Source organism: Leptidea sinapis, chromosome 13, assembly GCF_905404315.1.
Source record: "Leptidea sinapis chromosome 13, ilLepSina1.1, whole genome shotgun sequence".
In the NCBI taxonomy this organism is placed as follows: Eukaryota; Metazoa; Arthropoda; class Insecta; order Lepidoptera; family Pieridae; genus Leptidea; species Leptidea sinapis.
In genome coordinates, this window is record NC_066277.1 from 7,016,935 (window position 1) to 7,036,546 (window position 19,612).

The window sequence follows — 19,612 nt, forward strand, 5'->3', positions numbered from 1 at the left end:
CATGAACTCTTATTGCGATTCAATTGACAACCTAAAATAAACTGCTTTGCTATTTCGTACCACGACGTGATTAGAGCTATCTAATTTAGGTTGACGTCAAATCAACTGATTAAATCGCAATGATGTCAATTGAATGTCAAAAATGATATCAACTGAATCCCAAATTGATTTAGTTCGTTCATTCATTCGTATCACGATACTATTAAAAAATGAAATGAAATATTAAATATATTTCAAGCTAAAATGGATAGCTTATGTGTCAAAGTGAGCGATTCGAAAAAAGTTCCTACTTCCTTAGAGGAAAATGAATCGTGTTGTTAATAACTTTTAAAAATAGTGAAAATATACAGAAAAGGAAAACGTTATTGATGAAAGATGAGGTGAGAATACTTTATCGGACTTTTTTGTAAAACAAAATACTGAAAATAAATACCAAAAATGAAAATACTAAAGACGAGGCAATAAGTGACTGGACTATAGCCTGTTCGCAAGAACGAATTAAAAAAAATGTACTCTGTGGTCCTGTCAAATCAAACAATGGAGGTGCGTTCATAATTCGTTATTTTTACGGAAACACCGAAGCAAACATTTAATTTGTAATTCAAAGAACTATATTTATTTATATTATTTAATAAGCAGCAGTAATGTATAAGCATTATTGCGTTTCAGCCTGAAGGGCGTCATAGCTAGGCTAATCTCAGGATAATTAAAACAAAATGTTCAATAAAATAATTTACTTAACATATTATGTACACAAAAATTGACAATTACTTTAAATTGCCTACACAGTACATTACATTACTCTAGGTAAATATTAAGTAATTACATAAAAGCGTGTCAACTGTAATATTTTAAACAATTTGAATATTTTTTCAGTTAATATACTCGACAACCTTAAGTACATACTAAGTAAGTATAGTTTTATTGTTATCGTATATCATTGAGTGACTAAAACTGGGTATTTACGACCGCTCCAATCCCAAAAAGTCGAATGGAGTAGCGCCGCACATAAATCGACCCATGAATGATGAAACTGTAGTGTATAGCGGGGCTTGTTGCGGCAAACACATTGAAAGCCAACGCACCATTTGAAATTAGGTACCAGGGCTATCGTAATCCTAAAATAAGTATTTCGACATAACACCATAGCAAGAGCAGCCAAAATTATTCAAACAAAAATAATTAAAACACTGTCGTTTAGGTCAGTTTTTAAAGTGAAACTTTTATTACATGGTCTCAAACTTTTTCGTCTGTGTGTTGCATGTCGCGTGACGGTCGGGCGGCGCCTAAAGTTCGCAGCAGCTGACCGTGTAGTGTATAGACTCTCTCTCATTTGTGCCAGTGCTCCACCCTGTTTTGTTTGTTTTTATTATTTCCTATTATCATTCCAGATTGCCAAGTATAAAATTAAGATTGATAAAGCGATTTTTATACCGTTAATGGAATATTATTCCAAAAATTTTTAGTTAAATGTCTATAATGTGAAAAAAAAGTTTCACTTTTTGTATAAGTTATTTTTCTTTAAAGACTGTGACATGACGATACGTGGGCTCGTTATTGTAAGCCTATGAATACGTTTATAAATAGATACTTTTATCATTTGTGACATTGAAGGACACGCTAAAAAGTGCCAAGTTCCAACAAAAGAGTTCAGAAATATAATATTAAAAATCTATATGTATAAAAATGAATTGCTGTTCGTTAGTCTCGCTAAAACTCGAGAACGGCTGGACCGATTTGGCAAATTTTGGTCTTGAATTATTTGTGAAAGTCCAGAGAAGGTTCAAAAGGTGAATAAATAGGAAATTGCTCGGAATTAACAACAAATTTGTTTTTCCTTTGATGTGTCCATACATAATTTCTATGAGAGAATTTATTGACGCACGGTTTGACAGTTCTTCTGTGAAACAATTTCATTACGACAGCAGACAAATTCATAAAAAAAACATTATTTTATTTGTTATGTACAGAACAGCGTCTGTCGGGTAAGCTAGTATTGTATAATTTATATTATGACTATTTCACTTGTCACTCTTCTAAATGCTGTTTCCGGCTGGTTCTGTACTTAAAGATGTGAGATTTTTTAGTCTATATTAAAACTTGCTGTAAGCATATAGATGACATGCTTTCGTCGCTTAAAATTTAATTGTCTTTCTTCTCTTCGACTTTCCTTGAAAGCCTTACGTTATCGTAACCGTCGCCGTAACCACTAAAGTAGTTCCCACTGTAACTCGGCTTATATCCCGAATATTGGTTGCCCTGGCTATATCCTGGGCGGTTGTAGTCTTGGTATCCAATATTATTGTAACCGGGTCTGTTAGGACGGTAACCTGGGGAAATAATAATAATAAATTATTTATTTCAGGCATTTTACCCATAGAACTACAAACAATCAATGACTAAAATAACATTAGATAATTGAGTTTAATTAAATTACAAATAAAAATTAAATATGTCATAATTACAATTAAAAAGAAAATAATTAAATTATATATATAAAATAATGAGATGGGACTAGTTATCGCTGCTGGCTATTACATGTGTCCCTAAAAGTTTAAAAATTTATTATTTTTTATGAAAGACCAAATGAGTGGGTCATCTGAATTAAAGTGATCACTGCCGCCCACATTCTGCAACTCCAGATCAACCACGGGAGCGTTGCCGGCCTTTTTGAAAGGTGTTTGTTTGTCTGGTGTATTTATATAACAAGCGGGCTTCCGTGCTAAGCCGCGTCATCGACAACTTGTCATTCCGACGGATAAATTTGAATTTGTTATGTAAAAGGTTTTTTATTGAAGAGATGTTATCAGCGCACACTAGAGGACAAATATCTAAATAGAAAACATGTACTGGTTGGTGTCTTCTGCACTGACCAGCAATGTACTGAGTCAGCTCCTTTTACCAGGGAATCACGCGCCGTGCATTTCAGTATTTTTTTTGTTTATATTTTAATAATTTTTGTTACATTTCATTTTATTTATTATTTTAAGATTTCTACTGTAAATTGAAAGTGTGTGTTTTTATTGCTAATAATGTGTTTCTATTCTATTTTAAGTATAAAAATCCATTTCTAACAGGCTCTTCGTACTATTTATACTTAATAATGTTTGTTTGTTTGAAGTTAAAGTACTGTTCTACTACTGAATTGTGCCAGTATAGTATCAGTGTTTGTACAAACCTCCGAATCCAGTATTGTATCCATTGTTGTATCCGCCAGCACCCGCATTATACCCTCCGTAGTTGCCTTAAATAATAGTGCCTTAATTAAATTAAATATATTAATACATATTTAAATAACCAACGCTTTTTCAAAGATAATTAAAAAATAATTTTAAGATATTTGCAAATTACTGTGGCATATAATGTGAAATGTTAAAATTGAATTGATAATCCTCATTTGACATTATCTCTGGACCTAATACGGAAATACACGCAGAGAAGTCGCGGGCACAAGCTAGTAGAGAAAAAACCATTACATTGATACGAAAGCCATTAATTAGGAACAACAAAGCATAACATTAAATAAAAATAAAAGGCAGCCTACAATGGCAGCATTCGCCAGGAACATGATACTCAAAGCATTACAAAATGCCATACATTTTGATATGTCACAATGTGCGTTAGCAAGTTCAATATATTAAATTGTAAGGTACTGATTTCAAGCCCGGGAGACTGTTTACGCCTTGTCATTCAATATCGGTTACAGTAGCAAATTATTCTTATATAAATAAAAATGGCCGGATATGGCCTAGTCCTGCAAATAAATATCTTGTAGATATTACGAATTAAAATATTATTGATTCATCATTGTCAGGCAAGATGGCGGAAAACGAAGAATATATGGAATATTTATTATTTGTTTTATGCGAAGAATAGCACTGTTCTTTAGTGATCATTTCGAAATTAACATTTAGGTACTTTGAAGCGTAAATAAAAAATTAAAAGCCACAAGTACAGATGTGTGTTTTATTCAACACGCGTAAATTTTTGATGATAGATTGTATGACTTCGATTTCATTTATGTCTATTCAGATAGTCGCTACGATTAAGCACTTTATATTTTATAAACTAAAATCGAATAGTGTGATCCTGTCCTTAGAGAATGCGAGTCAATTATTTAAATCGTCTTTGGCACTACGAACACTCAATCAATTAATATTATTTTGAAATCTCAATATGCAAACTAAAGTATTTCTAACATCTCCATAAGTACACAGCAGACCTATAAACAGCTAATGTTTTAAGAACAATAAAACTTATGAATTGCAAATGCTAGAATATCAATCGCTTACGTGACCAGCGTGCAATCATCGTGAATCGAAGAGCTATTGCTGTCTGTAAACAATATTTTTTGTTCTTATTTTATTTGAAAACAAAAGACTACAACGTGTTGGGAATAGCTGGATTTTATAAAACGAATTACTATACCGGCTCGAGTCGACTGGGATCGATCAGTGACACCAACATTTACCAGACTTATTTATACGATATTATAATTTTTTGTGAACGTATATTAAATTTTCATAAATGACAATGAACAGTCACATATACATACTGGCAAACAGAGGTCTAGTATACAAATTCGACAACAAATCCGACACAAGCTATTTCCTTCGGATTTAGTTTTAAAGTTTTGGTACAATTGTTAAATTTTTTGAAGATACAATTGCCGAGAAAGAAGCCCTGAGCTTTGAATTTTTAACTCACGATCTTAAGTCAGTTGTTATCTTTAAATCTGAAAGAGGCCTCTGGTAATGTTTGATCTTAACTTCATCTTGACGAAGTTTTCACTTCTGTTCTGTTGTTTGAGTCATTGTTACTAAGTAATATAGGTAACTACCAGATGCTCCACCTACTGTTAAAGCGTCAACATTTAACAACCTAAGACGTAGCTTAATACAAAGCACGATTCAACCCCGATGACGTCAAATTCAAATATTTTATTCAAAATAGGATATGATATGACTTATTAAAAGTCAAAAACTACCTACTACCCATTCGAAAATTAATGTCTCAGACCTGAGAAGAACGGGCGCAAGAAACTCAGCGGACTCCTTTTTTTTAAATAAAATTTCGATACAATCAATTTAAATTTAAATAGCCTGATGGCGGTCGCTCCATTCCCAGTCTGGTATCATTAAGAAAGTCATTTATGTTAATGTAAGCTTTACCCAGTTCACGACATAAACGTCTTTTAAAAATTCTTTTGGATTTCGTTATACGTGTAATGTTGGAATGGATGTAGGTGATCTCCTGCTATCGCGTAGGCGTTGTTCTTCTATTGATGGCTGTCATGAAAAACAAATACCTATCTAAATATTTTTCTTACCTCCATAGCCTTGTCCTTGGTAACCATTTCCATATCCCGGATATCCACCTAAACTGGAATACCCATTGTATCCAGAATAACCATTATAACTGTTCCCGCTATATCCACTAAAACCATTGTATCCCGGAGAACCCGTGCTGTACCCGTTGTACCCCGTATTGTATCCCGGTGTTCCTGAATTATATCCCCCGAAGCCCGAATTATAACCAGTATAGCCAGTATTTCCGGGTCTCAATAGTCCGTAGCCACCAGTGTTCCGCCTCTGACCGTACACATCATACTGTTGACCCCAACTCAAGGTCGCCAAACACGAGACTAACAATAGCTTCTGAAAATAAAATAATCACACAATCTACATAATTGATAATTACTTGACATAAGCATTCAATTCGTTTGAAATAATTGGGTAATAATAATATCTTTTATTACTCACTAAGAGGAAGGTAACATTAACAGGACTTATTGTTCTATATTTTTGTGTAATTTTTTTTCTTCTTTTTTGATATTTTTAGAATACTAATTATAATATTGACACACTCTTATTATCTTGCCCCAAATTAGCCTGTGCTATGGGTTGCAAGACAGCGATATATTTAATACGATATAATTACTTAAACATACATAAATACGTATAAACATCCCTGATTCGGAGACGAACATCCATATACATCATATAAATGTTTGCATCTACCGGGATTCGCACCCGGAATTTCTAGCTTAGTAGGTGGGGCACTAACCACCCGGCTATGTAGTCGTCGTTATGTTAATAATTTTTAAATATTAATATATTTTTTAGCTTAGAATACGTGAGCTCGCTATTCCTCACATTAAACTCACTTAAGTTTCATGGGGATGGCTTAAATTGTTATGTAGTTTGTTTCTTGTATATTTTGAACGATGAATTAAAAAAAATCTCGACATTATCTCCTTGGGTCTTAACCCTACATCAATTGGACGTAGTTCCTGAAATACATTCCAAGCCACAAACATAATATTTTAAGAAATTCTTGCTTAAAGTTTAATAAATATTGTATTCGTTTAATAGCGTATTCCATACATGTGGGTTGGGCTACTAAGTCTTGATGTCACAGTAGGGCTGCTATTTTTTGTCAGTCGTTAATATTGACCAGTTTTGTGTTCGTAGCTCAATTTCGACATGATTGTAGTTTGGAACGTTTTTCTGGAATTACGTCCAATTGTTTTATCAAAAATCATCATTATTTGTATTGTTTTGCTTTTACTGATGTTTTTGTTTTTATAAGTGCTAGATTACTTCAAACAGTAAAACGACAAAGAGGCTGCAAACAGAATTAGCTACAAATCCGATAATAATTAGCGGAAAATTAAAACACAGAACATTACACATTACGATCGGTATAGTTTTAAATGGGGTAATAATAGTCGAGAACAAAACATCGGTTTTTGAGTTTTTACTCGGGAATTTCGGTTCGAGCTAAAGTTGTCCTTATCGCGCTAACTGTTGTCTCGCACGCGTTAGCGCGATACATTTTTTTTTTTATGAAAATAAGGGAGGAGACGAGCAGGACGTTCAGCTGATGGTAATTGATACGCCCTACCCATTACAATGCAGTGCGGCTCAGGATTCTTGAAAGACCCTAAAATCCTGTGCGGCACTACAATTGCATTCGTCACCTTGAGACATAAGATGTTAAGTCTCATTTGCCCAGTAAGTTCACTAGCTACGGCGCCCTTCAGATCGAAACACAGTTATGATAGTACATTACTGCTTCAGGGAAGAAAAAGGCGCCGTTCTGGTACCTTGTGCAATTTGCACAGACAAAGGAGCCTTCCGCTGGTAAAATTTATTTAGAACTCTTAAATCTGAGAAGTTCTCAGTTAATGTTACCTTATTATTACTTATTCTATAGAAGACTTTTAAATGATAATAATATTGTATATTTATATTAAATACTGTCATTTATTTAAACCGTGAATCATATACCCGGTATCAACGCCGCCAAATACGCAGTTTGTGCAAGAATAACTTAAACAAGCAAGTTTCGTAAATCTAAAAAAACGGGGGTGTGAAGGTTTTTACTCCTCTGATTTTCACCCGTTTATTTTAAATTAATTAAGACGGACTAAAACGTAAGCATACCTAAAAAATGAATTTTGCTTTATTCCCATATAATATCATCCTAAAAGATAAGTATTTACTAAGTTATGTTAATGGGGCAATGTTAATTTTTGCGCTAGCAACAACATAACGATTACACGAACTCATTGTCCAAAACTTTTAACATTTAAGTAACACAAAACTCAAATCACCGCAAACCTCCCAGTTTTAAATTTTATTCTAATATTCTATGGAAAGTAGAGACAAACTTCAATGAAATAGAGCCTAAAATAACGTGTACAACATATCATAATTATCAAAAGATAAAAAAACTAATTGTAAGTACACATCAAATATTATGCTTAAGAAAATCCATAAGCGTATTAATAATGAGAATGAAATACAGCCTTTGAGTCCTTTAAAACTTGCGATTATCTTAAAACATCGAGAAACTAAGATAAGTGTATGAAAAATGCGCACAATCGCGACAGTAATTTGTTTTAAATGATTATATATGACACGATATGAAATAATATAATGACACAAAATTGAGGTTTATACTATAGTACAATCTAATTAGCTTCATTTTTTATTGAAAATATATAAAATGTAGAAAATAATCGCAAGGTTTTTGAAATATCAAAAAAAAATTATATATATACAATACCGTTGTATTTCCAAACAAATTTTACAAATAATAATATCTATGCCTGGAGTTAATTTTCTATTTCTAGGCTTTCATAAGTTTTATTAATAGAATTCTCACTTAATACTTACAATAAACATTTTTCCAGTAAATATTATTAATACAAAAGTTAACTGCTCCGCACTAGTGTTGAACTGAATTTGCGATCGAACATAAGATCGCTGAGTTTATATCTTGTTTCTGTGAAGTGGTTTTTACGTTGAGTGTCATGGCCTGTAGGCACTGGGCACTGGGCACTCGTAAATTGTAATTGATCATTGTTTAACATTTTCGTCATTGGACGACATTAATACCCTAAACACATGGTCGGATTTGGTACGCCCGGACCATCGGACGACCCGATGGGTGTCTCGCACCAATTGGTCCGACGTCGCACTCAATACGGTCCGGACAGACATAATAATTATCTGCGATGGACATTGAGACATATCATCGAATAGAGCCCGCTACCATACCGCGTCCGATAGTTCGGTCGTACCAAATCCGATCATGTGTTTGGGCTATAGCGTGTGTTAATTTTAAGTTGAAGACGTGCAAGTCAAACCAACAAGAACATTGCAAAGCTGGCAATATTAACGCAACCTTCAATAGGCCGCTTGTAAAATCTATCTTTTCAATACTTATAACATTATAGGTACAAAATTCAACAATATAACATAATAGCTTAAAGGGTAAATGTATACACTTCGCTCAGGCTTTATATTCATAGCTGAATATCTAAGTGATCGGACAGCCTGGGACTAGATTATGATTATTTTATAGCAATAATAATGACAGTACGTTATTGTATATTTTATTAAAAAGAGCGCAAAAAAAGAATGCTGGAAGTGTTTATTGCGCCTCTTCTTCTATCTCAGAGTTTCATTTATTTCCGAAGCGGTAGTAGTATTAGAAATGATATCAAAAATATCACTAAAGGAATCAATTTTGAGAAATGAAATGCCTTTATTATTGTAATAAATAGACCCGAATATAGAAATATCCTAGCTAATATTATATATACGTATGTTTGTTTCTTTGTTTGTTTTTCTTGATGCTTTCACGCCCTGCACTTTAACATCACGGATTTGCATACACATACAAACACAACGTAGTGACGAAATAGTTTAGTAGGTTTTGTGTATTTTATATTATTTCAATTTATTCGTATTTGGGTTTTTGATTTTATTTTTTAAGTTAGCTCTAATTGTGTATTATTTGTTCATTGTACTAGAACCAGCTAGTTGACTGTTACAGCTTGTTGGATCTTATAATATCTTGTCCCTCTTATTTTTCTTCTGCTTCTAAATACAGGGTGGACCAAAAGTCCGTTTATAATTTGAATGATGATTAAAAAAAACTAATTACAGTAGATCAAAATTGTTTATTGTTTTCGATAGTAAACAAAAGGGGTATTAATTTCTTAAAAATCACATCATCCATATGCAATCCTTCATTATTCTGGCATTGCTGCAATCTAGAGCGGAAATTTTCGATGACAGCTTTAGATGTTTCTGTTGAGATGTTTTGGATTTCTGTGCGAATACGATCCTTTAATTCGTCAAGAGTTACTGGGTTGGTTGGCTGGAATGCAGGGGTATTTGATCACCATGACATAGTGTCACTCCGATAACGACAATTTTGTCTATTAACATGCCCATTTAGGTGGAAGTGTGCCTTGTTGAGAAAAAAATGTTTGTAAAACTGGTGAATCGCTCTACCATTTCGTTCGCAAACTGCAACCTAGTGGCATGGTCCTGAGGCCTTAATTCCTACACCATTTGGATTTTATAGGAATGTAGACTTAAATCTTTCTTGAGAATGCGGTTTAATACATCATTATCTTGGCACGTTAAGGACAGCAGACCGCTTTCAAGTTGATAGTCCAGGTTGGTCACGAACAGACGATTTTACTCGCTCCACGTTTTCGGGGTCCCTTGACGTTCTAGGCCGGCCAGATCGACGTGAATACATTGTTGAACTCGTCTCCTCAAACTTGAGCACCTATTTTTTAATTAACACACCTGATGGAGCTTGATTTTTGTGTCGTATCTTGTAATGATTGCAAAACTTTCGTTGAGCTAAGGTCGCAGAATCGTTGTTTCGATAGTACTCGCGTACACAAAATGCACGTTGACTACCGCTAAACGACGCCATGGTACTAAATTCCCATTGGCCGCTCTTGCAATGCGTAACCCTTTCACCCCCCTCCGCCGCCACTGCTAGACGCGGCAACCGATTCAAATGTAAACGGACTTTTGGTCCACCCTGTAGTATCTCTTTTGCAAGCTGTGGCAATCTCTAAGTGGGTCTACAACTTAACAATAATATGTAAGTACTTCATTTTGTTTAGTTTAATAATGAGTAGTTGTAACCCGTTGATTGTCCTTATTAAATAAATAAAATACACATTGTCAGGCATGTATGCCTATACAGAAAAAGATAGGGGGTAAATTTTTAAGTGATCCTGAGGAAGCGCGTTACAAATTCAATACAATAGAAGTATTGGCCAAAGCTGTTTTCATAATATTTTTTTTAATGATGAAATGTAGGTACTGTGTATTGTTTTAAAAATTAGTTTCTTGCAAAAATTTCTTTCAGGACCTCAGATTTTCCGATGTGTTGCGATATGGCAATATGTTTGACCAATTTATAAAGCTATTTTATTGGATTTACTTGGTTAATTCATCAACTTTAACATCCATGTGATGACACTACAGGGGTGTTGATAATAGCGAATTCTTTCATTCATCCAGAGTATATTTTAATGAGCTTAATAATAATCTATTTATATAGATTTATTTATTTATATATATATATATATATATATACATATATATAAGAGATTTCCACCAATATATTGCTCATCACGATATCTCTGGAACCATAAGGCGTAGAAACTTGAAATTTGTATAAAATTAATATGTAAGTATATCTAATATGTAAAATTCTCATGTCGCGGTGTTTGTAGTTAAACTCCTTCGAAACGGCTTGATAGATTCTCATGAAATTTTTAGTGCATATTGGGTAGGTCTGAGAATCGGACAAACAAAATCTATTTTTCATCCCCCTGAATGTTAAAGGTGGTCCACGCCAAATTTTTTGATATTTTTTTTTTAATTTGTTTGATTATGAGTCAGCATTAAAAAATACATACAACTTAAAATTTTCACCCATCTACGATCAACAGTTACTTTTGTATCGCGATTCTAATATCGGCAATACAACGTTTGCTGGGTCAGCTAGTATGTATATAATATATATAATCTTGTGAATTGTATTAAAGTTTGTCCTTGGTCGTTCTTTGCGATTTGCTTCGTTGTTTAACTGTAAGAGTGTACTATGAGTCAGAGGTAATATACATACACCAAACGCGGCAAGGATAATTATCTACGCAAGGGCAACTGTTATTATTATTGTCATTGGTAATAACAAATAAAACATAATGGGATAATAGGCAATACGTTGCATAGACGTGCGTATCGATATTGTAAAACACAGTCGAATGAAGTCGATGTTTGGTAATGCAGAAAAAATCCTTACCGTGTACCCATCGCTAATCGACCACGAAGGCTCTAACACGTTTGGTGCGGCTACAATACATGATAGCTCATCCAACATCATGTGCGGAAGTGAAGAGCAGTAAGAAACTGGTGTGCTCAGGCATACACACTCCGGTATAACTATAATAAAATATATCCTATCATAACCTATTGCACCACAATGATATACCATGAACATATATAGCGATTACATCCATATTAATTTCACTTCTGTCCATACTGTTCGTAAATTATTTGTATGTAAGTTTAGTGAATAAAATGTAGTCATAATAATTATATTTCTTAGTTTTATAATATATACTAGCTGACCCGGCAAACGTTGTGTTGCCATATAAAGTATAATTCACGCGATAGTTTTATAAGTAATAAAATATTGCCCATATTATAGCCTGTACATCATTTTGTTCTATTGTCAATAGTTTTTGCAGCGCACGCAAAAATAGGGTTTCGATTTTACACCTTGTGTTACAAAATAGCAATTTTATTACAAATCCCTAATTTTGAAATAAAACAAACATAGCCTATAGCCTTCCTCGATAAATGGACTACCCAACACTGAAAGAATCATTCAAATCGGACCAGTAGTACCAGAGATTAGCGCGTTCAAACTAACAAACAAACACTGCAGCTTTATAATATTAGTATAGATTACATCCATATTAATTTCACTTCTGTCCATACAGTTCGTAAATTGTTTGTATGTAAGTTTAGTGAATAAAATGTAGTCATAATAATTATGTTTCTTAGTTTTATAATATATATATAATAATCTTAAATAATGATAGTTTAAAACCAAATCATTTAACCATTATTACTTGTTAGCATATAAGTTTTTTTTTCCTCTTAAACTAATATTTACTTTGTAAAAATTATTAAAGCATGTGGTGGATACCTGTAATTGTTTGTTACATTAAGTACATTATATTTAGTCTATATCTTATATCTTTAAACGAGCAATTATTGTATATATATATATATATATATATATATATATATATATATAATCTGAATCTCGGAAACGGCTCCAACGATTTTCATAAAATTAAGTATGCAGGGGATTTCGGGGGTGATAAATCGATCTAGCTAGGTTTCAATTTAAAAAAAATGGTTTTATCCATGTTTGAATGAGAAACAGCTACAATAACATTAGAATACAAAGGTAAATTTCGCCACTATATACAAGACTATTATAGCTCAGATGGGACATTGGGTGATCCGGAAAGCAGAAGACCCCGGTTCGAATCCAGATGTCCTATTAGTTTTTTTTTTGTTCAAATTTTGTACATTCTTATAAATCCGAGCAAGGCTCGGTCGTCCGGATATTTATAATTATATAACGCATCAATGTAAACAAATGTTGGTATTTCTAAATAAATAAGTAAAAATAAATGATACTTGATCTATTTAACCATAAATATTGAATTGGTCATAAATTGAAAGCTAGAAATAACTTCTGACCGGAATGTTCGTTTGTTCTCCTAAGTCATAACGATATATTGTTTTTAAGTTGACACTCGGATTAAGTTAGTAAGAGCGCTGGGGCGTAAGCCAAGTTGCGCGGGTTCATGGCCCGGATTGTCCAACACTGACAACATCGCATCAAATCCAGTTCATTACAAAATAAATTCCTATCAAAGTTCAACACTCGAAAACCAGTAGGTATGTATTTACTAGTGGAAAGCTCCAAGATCCATCGAACGGAGCCTATTACTGCCGTTAAGCAGTAATGTGTAAACATTACTGTTTGTCGGTCTAAAGGGCGCCGTAGCTAGTGAAATAACTAGGCAAATGAGACTTAACATCTTATGTATCAAGGTGACGACCGCAACTGTAGTGCCGCTCAGAATTTATGGGTTTTTCAAAAATCCTGAGTGGCACTGTATTGTAATGGACAGCGCGTATCAATTACCATCAGCTGAACGTTCTATTTGTCTCTTCTCTTATTTTCATAAAAAAGAAATGTATCTACTACCCTACTAAGTGAGCCGTGACGTCGGTGAATGAATACATATAATAAGAAATATTTAAATATTCCCAAGTTACCTAATACGTCAGCTGGGCCTTTGTACCGATGTTCTCTCCATGTTCAGCTAAATGGATTTTCTCGTTCTTACGACAAACCGCTTACAAGCAAAATTGAGCAACCTTCAATATTCGTCACAAATATATACTTAACAGAATTCCTAATTGATAAAGTTTTCATCTTTTAAGTCAATATAATTACATTTTACTATGTAGCTGCAAAAGTTGAACTTAAATGCTAAAAAAGAAGAAGCAACGCAGCTATGAAAGTGGATTGTCTGCACAAATTCAATGAAGTAATTAATATCAATATTTTTTTTGAAAAAGGTTGACGTACGCGTACATTCAACTATCATTAGTAATTATTTTAGGCTATGTATATGTTTTTACAACTTGATCCCAGAAAATGAAGAATTGTTAAAAAGCCTTTATGTGGTAAAGATTAATAGACCGTTACGAGTAATGATACCACAGATTGAATTTGGATCAACCGCTTTCAAGCTATTCAAAAAATTATTGTACGAATTTAAATGTGACGAAGTTTTATTGAAAATAAGAAGAAGCCCGCTGAGTTACTTGCCCCCGTTTTTCTTTATTTAGGCTTTAGTCTCGAATGGGCGATAGTTAAATAAGTTGAGTTAATATGAGACAGAGAGAAAAGTTCAGTTGTGTTAATTTTGCATTTGCGGGGCCAGACACCAGGTTAAAGGTAACTAATGACAAGAAAGCATGACGTATGAGAGGTTTGATGCTAGTGGACGAGTTAGGCAACTGGAACAAATCAACGACGACGACGAGATGTCCTCTCATGTGAGGGGGGCGGAAGGTGGGCTTTTTTTTCGTTTTCGGGGTCTTGTGGGATTATTGTACCCCTCTTCAGTAATGCAGTCCCTAGAAAACGCCTTCATTTTACGTTTATCTTCTTCGTCCGGGGGTCTTAGATGTAGTGGGTCAATTCCCACTAGGTGTGGAACCATCTGCTCGCCGGAACATGTTTGTGGTAAGTCTTCTTATGAATGCGTCTATGTTTTCATACTTCAGGTCCTTGGCGATTGTTTTTTTTAATGAAAATAAGGGAAGCTTATGGAAATTGATACGCCTTGCCCATTACAATGTAGTGCCGGTCAGGATTCTAGAAAAAACCAAAAATTCCTAGCGGCACTACAGTTGCGCTCGTCACCTTGAGAAATAAGATCTTAAGTCTCATTTGCCCAGTAATTTCAGTAGCTATGGTGCCCTTCAGACCAAAACAGCAATGTTAACACATTACTGCTTCACGGTAGAAGCCACACAAGACACAAGTCACGGCCGTTGTGGTAGCCATAAGCAAGCTGGCATACAGGATACTCCGGCACAGTGGAGCCTCCCACTGGTGGCATTGTGATATTTCTAACATATCGCGGTGCCCTTACAATGGTATCTTGCCCTTGAATAACTTATAATAACTTCGATGCTTTCTACGAAATAGTTCTCCAAGTGCATCGACCTAAAACTTTCCAAGAATCTTCTAAAAGTAAACATAAGTTCTATATGAATTATATAAATACAATTGATCTTATATAATTCTGAGCATGTAATTTATATTGTGGCCATCGATCAAGTGATTTATAAATTTAATTTAATAATTCGACACATTAAAACATTTAAGCAATCACAAGTAACCCGAATTTAACATAAAGGTGAATCGTGGCGTAAAAACTTTCACGTTTTGGAGAATAACGTAACGAAAGTAGTTGTGAAGACCAAACATGGCGGGTTCAAGGTTACTCGCGTTACATAAGACATTTCGTCAATAAATCTTAACATTAACCTTTTAGGTGGACACAGTGACTGATTTTCAATACAAAATTGTTAAAACGTGTCTCAGAAACAAGGTCGTTATATAAATACATCCGAATGTTATAGTTTTTTCGTACTTCATTTAGTGTGTAAGATTTTTTTTTATGAAATACCACGGTAAGTGAACTTGATCGTAAGACATAATGACGATAATTATTGGTCTAAATTTGAAATAATATTGGACCTACATGCAGATGTAAAATGGCTTTTGAAAAAGTTTACGCGTATTCGAAGGTCACATACGTCATATCCCCAAAACATCCCAACGAATATGCGCGTAATAAGTAGTTATTATGCAATAATATTATGTATATAATAAAATATTATATAATCTGGCTATGCTGAGAGTTCCTGCGAGTACGAATCAGAAATGAGGAGATCCGTAGGAGAACCAAAGTTACCAACATAGCCCAAATTATTGCGAAACTGAAGTGGCAGTGGGCAGGGCACATAGTTCGACGGACAGATGGCCGTTGGGGCAGTAAAGTCCTCGAATGGCGACCTCGTACCGGAAGACGCAGTGTTGGCAGGCCCTCCATAAGATGGACCGACGATCTGGTCAAGATCGCTGGAATACGTTAGATGAGGGCAGCGCAGGACCGATCGTCGTGGAAACCTTGGTGCTAGGCCTTTGTCCAGCAGTGGACGTCTTCCAGCTGATGACGATGATGATGCAATGATAAAATCGTCAGCTGCTGCCTTTATGGCTACAATCTCTAAAGGTAAAACATTTCTTCGGATCAGACAAAAACTTACAATGTCTACGCGTCTCTTAAGGATCTGTTGATGAATAAAAAATGCTGTGTCTTTTTTCCCATACAATTAAATTATCTATTATAATAAACATAAGCAATTATCTTTTTTTTATGACAGTACGACGAACGAGACGAGCAGTACGTTGATGGTAATTGATAAGCCCTGCCCATTACAATGTAGAGCCCCCCAGGGTTCTTGAAAATGCCAAAAGAACTGAGCGGCACTACAATTGCGCTCGTCACCTTGAGACATAAGATGTTACGGGCAATTTAGCCCAGTAATTTCACTAGCTAAAGCGCCCTTCAGGCCGAAACACAATAATCCTTACACATTAAGGCGCCGTTGTTATAAATCTATTATATAATAATGACTTTATTACTTTACTATGCCAAATTTTTAAACAAGAATCCACCTAACGATACCTATTAATACATTATAATTTTCCAATGCCAGTTTAAAAAAACATTGTATATTTTGCATAAAATAATGTATAAAATAGGGTCGGATATAAAAAAGAATCTTGTAATATTCAAATATCAATTAGTTTTAGAATTGAGCGTCTCGTATCAATCGTCGATTGCGTAGGCAGGGTATTTGCGCTGGGGGTGTTGAAAATATCGTACAGTTACCTACCCTATAATGACCCTCTACGACCGATCTGTCTACATTGACCAGGTTTTAAATTATACTTGTATTTATTATAATTGTACACGCAAAAAATTTGGCATTGTTGTTGCGTGAGAAAATTCTATATATGAATAGGTACGACGAACCAAGAAGCGTTGTGGGAAAATAGATGTAAAATATAATACATTTAATATATGTATATAAGCACCAATAATACTTTGCCTACATCTAACGTAATATAGCCTGTATGGTGTCCCGACTCCATAACCTCCATAAACTTTGGGTCAACAAAAAAACTCCAGGCTACTCTGAAGGCATTCATAAAAGTTTGATAAAAATCTATCCCCGTAGTTCCTCAAGACGGATTTCTGAAGTGAAGGCTTCTTTAGCCGCGTTGGGTACTTTTTGGTACAGGAAAATCTTATGGGTTCGCGTCACCGACATGCTCATGAGAGGCGCACGCGATAATAATTAAAATATAATTTAAAAATATTATCTATGTACCTATAGTTAGACAATATAGGTTGAAATCTCGTGAGTTCGCACTACCAAAATGCTTATAGCAGTATATCTGTAGCTATAAAGATGCAATGATGCAAACGTATTGTGCAACATTAGCTGTGTATATCTTATAAGTGAAATTGAATGGATTTAGTGAAAAGTTCAATGTGTGGATAATAAATACCGTGCATTGTTGATATAGTGTTTTTGTTTGATTAATATATCTATTATTGAAAATTAGGTTTTAAAATTAAATTGAAATTAATAATTTGATAGTTTTTAAACATTATCAAAATTTAAAATCTTAATGAAAAAAGTTCTAACATAGTATACTAACATAGTTCACTTCTATCGGCAGTCTCTACAACTCCCATTTTTTTTCTTAAATTTATGTAATGATGTAATAAATTAGTGTAATATTTATCACCTTCAATCGGTTTTTGAAAAAAATATCCAACACATGACTCTAGTTTTATTATAGTATACATAATATATATTTTTTATGAAAATAAGGGACGAGACGAGCAGGACCCTGCCCATTACAATGCAGTACCGCTCAGGATTCTTGAAAAACCCCAAAAATTCCGAGCGCCACTAAAACTGCGCTCGTCACCTTGAGACATAAGATGTTAAGTCTCATTTTCCCACTAATTTCACTAGCTACGGCGCCCTTCAGTCCGAAACACGGTAAGGTTTACAAATTATTGCTTCACGGCAGAAATAGGCGTCATTGTGGTACCCATAATCTAGCCGGCATCCTGTGCAAAGGAGCCTCCTACTTGCGAATATATATTGTGAATAACATAATAGAAATATGTAAACGTTATCATAGATATTGTAATGGGCAAGACGTATCATCAGCTGAACGTCCTGCTCGTCTCGTCCCTTACTTTTATAAAAAAAAATGTTAATAATATATACCTGGCTGGTTTTGTAATAATTATGAAGAGAACAAGTTTAGGTGTCTCGTGAGTCACGTGACTTTCACTTGTCTTCATAATAAGTAACTTGTGTGTAGTTCGCCAAGACCTTAATTCAAAACAGGCCCCATTAATTGCTGCATCCTTGGGGAATACCCAGTCGGTTATGATACTGGCTATTTAATGAATATATAGACGTAAGGTCACACCGAACCTCATAGCATTGTAAGATTTTAGTAGGAAATTTACTAAATACCCAAATAAGAGCGAATAATTCAAACAGCTGTGACCTCAAAATTCAGACGCGGTTCCATATAAGATTTTTTGCAATGTCTTTGTTTACTTCCTCGTATCGTAAATCACAGGCCTTTATTTATTCATAAAATTCTTAATATAATTCTTATTTTTTGTAAAAATTATTTTGCGGTCGATTCACCCAAGCAGTTAGCTAAACTTTTGGAATTTCTTCTGCAGAAGAATTCGCACTATTATTTTTTAGGTCCTAAAGGATCATTTAGGGTAAAATTTAAACAAATAAACATTTTAACTGTTTCTTCTCAATAAATTCTTGAAAATTTTATGTATGCACAGAGGCACTTAAACGATTTTACTAGAAACTGTGATAATCATAATGTTTTCACCAGGAATAAGCAGAAACCTGCTATGCCTACTACTCGGTTCAGTCGAGTTAGTAAGTCTTTTGTTGTGCGATGTATATGTTTTTATCACAAGATCCCTGAAAATGTTCATAATCAAATGTAGATTATTACGACATTCAAAATAAATGTTAAAAGGCGTTTATGTGGTAAAAGTTACTATAACATAAAATTACTTTCTCAATGACACCACAGATTGCGAATAGAGAGACCGTCGTAAAGTTATTCAAATTGTACTTACTTTTAATTGTAACGAAGTTTTATAGACAACGAAGAGGCCCGTTTCATGCGCCCGTTCTTCTCAGGAATGACCATCTGACGCAAAGGAGGTTTTTGATGTTCAGTAAGTGATTTCATTGATTGTTGATTATTTTGAGTAAAAATATTTGAATTTAAATTTGAAATAACCTGCTTGTTGTATTATTGTGGTTTATATTATAATTATGATAGCAAGTGGCAACAGAAATGACATTTACTTACCCGATTATGAGTTACTAGCAATGCCCCGCGGTTTCACTCGAGTAGATATCGATCTCGTGGTAGTGGAAGGTCAGTGGTAGTAAGTCGGACTATAGATTTGTTTTTGTTAACATTAAAGTTTTATTTCACTTATTATTTTATTATCGCTTTATTTTCT

The 19,612-nt window shown here is 34.2% G+C and overlaps 1 long non-coding RNA gene across 1 annotated transcript; it reads right to left on the reverse strand.

The window, feature by feature from the left end:
• Nucleotides 1-719: 719 nt before the first annotated feature.
• Nucleotides 720-8,343, reverse strand: LOC126967603 (uncharacterized). Its single transcript, XR_007730042.1, has 4 exons — nucleotides 8,184-8,343; nucleotides 5,330-5,657; nucleotides 3,179-3,244; nucleotides 720-2,330 (listed from the first exon to the last, which is right to left on the reverse strand). It is a non-coding gene; the product is annotated as an uncharacterized LOC126967603 (long non-coding RNA).
• Between the last annotated feature and the right edge of the window lie 11,269 nt (nucleotides 8,344-19,612).